Here is a 6,485-nt window from a genome sequence, read left to right on the forward strand (position 1 = left end):
GTCCAACACACACTCTCTCTCTCTCTCTCTCCCTCTCTCTCTCCCTCTCTCTCTCCCTCTCCCTCTCCTCTCCTCTCCTCTCCTCTCCTCTCCTCTCCTCTCCTCCATTTCTCTGTCTCTGTCTCTTTCTCTCCTATCCTCTCTCCCCACCTTTTTCTTCTCTTCCTCTTTTCCTACCTCTCTCCTTACAGCTGGAAGAAACTTTAAACATAATCCAGTTCATTCACTTCTTACACATCAAGAAAATGATGTCCATAAGGGATAATTGGTGTGCCTAATGCCACTTCATGGCAGAGTACAATATCCCTGTAACTTAAAAATAGCATACACTACCATCATGAAATTAAAAAGTCAAAGCATTCTGTCAATCTACTATCTGTAACCTTCTGTTCTAGGCACAAGGGAGATACCAGTGTAATTAAGACATGGTCTATATCCTCATGGAGTTTTCCAGAGTTAGCCTTTGATGGATAATAGGATTTGTTAGACACAGAAGGGAGAAAAAAATGCTAGGAAAAGGGGACGTGCCCAGGAAAGGAAGTATAAACCCTCCTAGGAAGAACATAACATTTCCTGCTATATTGAAACCTTAAGGTAGAATGAAATGGCAGTATATCATACAGCATGTGACATCCTACAGTGTGGGAAGTATATAGATTTAGAGCTGGAAATAACCTTGAAGGTCATTTAGTTCCCAGCTTCTTAAACTGTGGTTCATGTGAGGGCTTGTAACTGAATATGGGAATCATGAAATTATGATTTATTATCAGCAAATGCTTGATTTGCATATTTATTTTATATACTTATATACCTGAAATCATGTATCAGTGGGAAAAAGTTTAAGAATCCCTGATGTGGTTCAATTATTTCATTTTACAAAAGAGGAAACTGAGGCTGAGAGAGGTTAAATGACTCGCCAAAGATCACACAGTAAATTAGCAGGGGGGGAGATTTAAATCTAAGTCCTCTGAGTCCAAACCCCTTGATATACACTGAATGTTGCCTGTTGAGGCTAACTTGATTAGGGCTTCAGAATTCCTGTAAAATTAAGTTTAGACAGCTGTGTTAGGATGATACTGTGAAAAGGTTTGAAAACTAGCCCATATTTTATTCTGATGTCACTGGGTAGGCTACTATTGACTTTTTAGAAGAAAAGTAACATAACTAAATGACTACTTCAAAGGAAAATGAATTTGATGGATACAAGATGGAAGAGGGCTGTAGATAAAAAGATGCAAGAAGCTATTGTATTGTTCTAGGTTGGAACTGATGAAGGTCTGGACAAAATGCTTGTTATGAAAATGGTGGTCCAGTGGTGGATATGAATGATACTTAAAACTAGAAACAGGAAAACTTGATAAAGTGGAAGGATAGGATGAAGGATGAAGTAGTGGATAAACTTAATTACTCCAAGATTTTGAGCCTAGGAGACTAAGATTGTATTTCCACTGATATACATAAAAATATGGATGAGTCTGATTTGGACACAAATGCCCCATTATTCATTTCATCAGTCAACATTTTTAAATACCTACTATAAAATCTAGGTCTCTTCCTCAAATCCTCATTTTCACCTCATCCCAAACCAATCTGTTGTCAAATCTTGTCAATTTCACCTTCACAACATCTCTCATACTCCTCTTTCTTCTGACACTTCTACTCTCCCAATACAGGCCCTTATCACCTCACACCTGCACTACTGTAATAGCTTTCTTATTACTTTCCCTGCCTCAATTCTTTCCCCATTCAGTCCATCCTCAGCTTCCAAATTGGTATCTATCTATCTATCTATCTATCTATCTATCTATCTATCTATCTATCTATTTGGTTTTTTGTTTTTGCTGAAGCTATTGGGATTAAGTGACTTGCCCAGGGTCACACAGCCAGGAAGTGTAAAGTTTTTGAGACCAAATTTGAACTTGGGTCTTCCTGACTTCAGGGCTGGTGCTCTATCCACTGCACCACCGAGCTGTCCCCAAACTGATATTTCTAAAGTACAGAGCTGAATATGCCCCTCCACAATTAGCTTTCCAGTCTTTTCAAATTTTATGTACTTTACGATCTGATAAACCTAGTCTCCTTACTGTTCTTTTCACAACATTCTTCTCTTCACTCCATGCATTTTCCCTGGATGTACCCCATGCCTCAAATATTCTCCATCCTCATCTCCAGACTTCCTTCAAGTCTAAAATGAAACCTAACCTTCTGCAAGAAGCCTTTCCTGGCTCCTCTTAATTTTAATCTCTTCCACTGAGATTATTTTCCATCTACACCGTATCTACTTTGTTTTATGTAGTTCTGTTTTCTTCCCCACTGAACTGTGAAATCCTTGAAAGTTAGGACTTTTTTTGCCTCTCTTTGCATTCTTTGCTTTGCACAGTGCTTGACACATACCTGCTTAATTAAGGTTGATTGATTGGTATCATTGAGAAAGTATCACTGAGCAAGACAAGATTTTAGGCATCGAAGATACAAGGGAAAATGAAAAAAATGAAAGTGAAAAACAAATTGAAGCCAAATAAAATAAAAGGAAAAAGAATTGCTCTTGTGAGGAAGGAAGGATAATAGAATATAAAATGACAGATAAAAAATAAAAGATGATTTTAGAAGATGACACTAAATATTAAATGGATCTGGAAAAGCTTCCCATAGGAAGGAGTACAAAGTTCACAACTGAGGATGTCTACTGTATAGTTGAAATTACAGATTGGGGGGTTCAAGAAAGAGATCATAACTAGACTGATAGATGTACACCATTCAAATAGAGATGATAGAGTTGAAATGTTTGAAAACCTTAGCTGAGAAGTGAGAACTGAAACTTGGTGACCAGAAAAGAATTAATATAATTGAGTGACAGCAGCTAAGGGAGGAGGCAATCTTAGGGGAGGATTGTTGTTACAGTCAGATGCTATAGAAAGATTGTTAAATTTGCCAAAAATAGATGGTTTTGAGAGAGCAGTTTTCATGGATTCAAAGTATAAAGCAGACTGCATGGGGTCAAGGAACAATTGAAATAGTAAGAAAGTAAAGGTCCCAGAGCAAAGGGACCCATTAGGAGCTTCAGCCAAGTATATTCTATACCACTTTCTTTAGTCTTCCTGGTTGAGGGAATGAGAGAAATATCATGTCTGAGAAGGCTACTATTCCAGTAGAGATCAAGAGTGTTACCTAGGAGACAGAGATGGAGAGATGGAGGCTAACTTGAGAGCCAGTCAGAGATAGGGAGAGATAGACAGAGATAGAGAGGAGAGAGACAGAGACAGGGAAAGAGAAAGAAGAGAGACAGAACATAAAGCGTAGAGTGTGCTGGAAGAGTAGTTTGGTATTTGAAGCAGAAATAAGATAATAGCCTAAGAGAATAAATGAGAAACTATAAGAAGAGACCTTAGATATTATCTGACTTCATTTTATCCAGAGGAAACTGAAGTCCTTAGAAATTAAATTACTTGCTCCCAAAACATATAGCTTGACTTTGTTTCTCCAGCACTTAGCACAGTGCTTTGAATACAGTAGGTGCTTAATAAATGTTGATTGATTATAGAGAAAAGTGTTAAAGTTAGGGCCTAACCCAGTGTTCTTCCCACTATGATATAAGGGTAAGATTGAAAGTCAGACAGCATAAATTTGACAAAGAGATTAGCAACAAGAGAGTGAATTTGGCAGAGTTCTCTCTCTACTTCACTTAAGAGTTTTCAGACATGTAGTCAATTTTCTACCCACTCCTTCACCCTTCTTCAGCTGGAGAATTCTCAATAATGCTCCAATTGTCGTCCATGTCAAACGGGAGAGGATAGAACTACCCATACCATCCCTTACCAAGTTGTAATGATTTTTTCTTTCTCTGGTCTCACATAACACAATGTGCTTCACGTATAGTGTTAATACTTTTATTGGAAAATTAGCCTGGTATGATGGGTACTATTCAAGACTCAGAGTCAGAAAAAACAGGATTCAAACCTTCTGTGTGACGTACCCCAGCTGGACAATTCACATAAACTCTGTGCGTTTCAGGGAGCTTCCTACTTAATCATAGGCAGTTGTAATCTCTCCTATTGGAAAGAGGTCCCTAGACTGCCAAAATCAGATTTATGTTTATGACATAGTTAGAAATACAGTTGTATATAAAACATATTTGTATTTTTGTAATAGCATATTTGTATATGTGCCATATTCCTCTGGTAAACTGATATTTAAGAGAAAGATGGCATTTCTTCCATTCTATTCCGGAAAAATAGTGTTAACGTCCAAATGTTTCCTTCTTAAGTGTTCATGATAGCCTAGAAAGAGTTCCACACTGTGAGTCATGAAATATTGCTTCAAGCTCTGGCTTTAAAAAAAAAAAAGAAGTACTGACCTTGAAATCAGAAGGCTCACACTCAGTTTCCAGCTCTGCCTAGCTGGGCAATGTCAAGCGATTCAGTCAACAATTCTGTGCTTCAGCTTTTTCCTTAAATGATTATTTGACTGACTGACTGATATATAGAATAAAATGTTGGGCTTGGCGTCATAAAGACCTTGCTTAGAATCCTGCCTTTGAGTCTTACAAGCTGTGTGACTCTGGGTACATAATTTCATTTTTCTGAGCCTCAGTTTCTCCATCTGTAAACAGATATAACAATACCTATAGTATTTTCCCCACAGGTTTGTTATTAAAATTGACTGAGATAATAAATAAGATCTGTTTTTACAATTTTTAAAGCAAAATAAAAACTTTAAATATCAGTTATTAGGAAGTGGATTCTAATTCCTGTAGTTCAGCTGGTCTCTCACTCTAATTTTAACACATATATTAAATTAACATTTAATTTATGTGCATCTTTTCTTCCTGTAAAGAACATAACTTTTTTTTGTCTAATTCTTCCTCAAATAGTATTGCATATAGTAAGAAATGCTGACACAAGAATCTTCCAATTCTATTTTCAAAATGAAAACTAAAGTCAGTAAGGGGTTGCTATGAAAAATCAGCTCACCAGGCTGATGATTTTCATCATTATAATATGTACATAAGTAAAAATGAGATAAGAATCCAGGAAAGAAAAGTCGCTGGGGGAAAAATGCCTCCTTTTCATCATCTGGAGGAAGATTTTATACTTTCTTGGGAAAGAGATATGATCGAATCTTCCTTGTGGTGAAGAAAGGAAGATGAGATCTTAGAGAAGGAGCCCAAGAGGTAGGTACAGAAATGCTATGCCATCTAGATCTCATTACCTGTTCATGAAAGCTAACAGAAGGACAGAGAGATAGAGAGAAAGAATGAGTTGGGATTTTTTTTGGACTGGAAACTTTAGAAAGAAGGTGCTTTTGACTAGAAACAGAAAAACAGAGAGGAGAAGAAGGCTGAGCCAGGCAAGAAACTTATTAGCAGCCAAGGAGGAAATCTTCAAATGGAAACAACTCATTTGTCAATTGGAAGATTGTTTCTGAGAGGCTCTGAGACCTTGTGGAATAATGGTTCTAATGTCTAATGATATGAACAGGTGGAGTAAGCATAGAAAGAAGTGATTAGTAAAAAGAAGTGGAGGTTATAAAGTAGAAATACAGAATCAGATAGTTGAAGGAATGGATCTGTGGCCATCTAGTCTTAAATCATATGATCATAGAAATTGAACTGGAGGAGATCTCTCACGCAACGATCTCACTTTATTGATATCAAAATGGAGATGGAGAGGTTAAATAACCTGTTAAGGTTACTCAGGTGGTAAGTAGCAGTCAAGCAGCCAACTCAGGAGTTCAAATTCTTAATCTGGAATTTTTTCAATGGCTTCTTTACAACATCTTTTGCAAGTGAAAGAATCTGTCAAATGCCTGACTAAAATCTAAGTATCTTAGATCTATAGGATTCACCTAATCTGCTATCATAGAAATTTTGATTTTAAAAAGTCAAAGAAATTAGTCTGACCTCTTCTATGAAACTATATTGGCTTTTAGAGACCTCCTTTCTCTAAATGGTTACAAATCATCCCCTTCAGCAATGAGTTGTAGGATTTTAAAAGAATAACTATATGAAATCAGACCATAAGCTTAATAGAACAAAAATAAATACAAAAAAAAAAAAAACAGAAGAAAGGAAGAAAATATAGCATTCAACTTAGGTAATTCCAACTTTGTCTTTTTATATAAGCTGCAGGGAAGGGAAAAGAACTAGGAGAAGACAACAGACATCAGCACAGACTATCATCATTTCTTCAGGTGGTTTAACTGATGAAAATCAGGCACTGTAATGAAGAGATCAAAAGAACCTAGAAACTAGTTGAGCCAGTGACTTGAATATTTGAAGTCCTTTCAAAACAGAAAGGGATGGCAGCCAAGGGCAACACTGACAGAATATAAACCCACTTGTAAAACATTATAGAAAAGGGTTATAGAAGATTATGAGTTACATCACCTCATAAAACAATGAAAAGCAATAAAGAGAAAAACATATTTACAGAAAACTTGGCAAGAAACCCAAACTAGTCAGAATATTAAGAAATTATTCAAATTTA

This window comes from Antechinus flavipes, chromosome 6, assembly GCF_016432865.1.
Source record: "Antechinus flavipes isolate AdamAnt ecotype Samford, QLD, Australia chromosome 6, AdamAnt_v2, whole genome shotgun sequence".
Classification (NCBI taxonomy): Eukaryota; Metazoa; Chordata; class Mammalia; order Dasyuromorphia; family Dasyuridae; genus Antechinus; species Antechinus flavipes.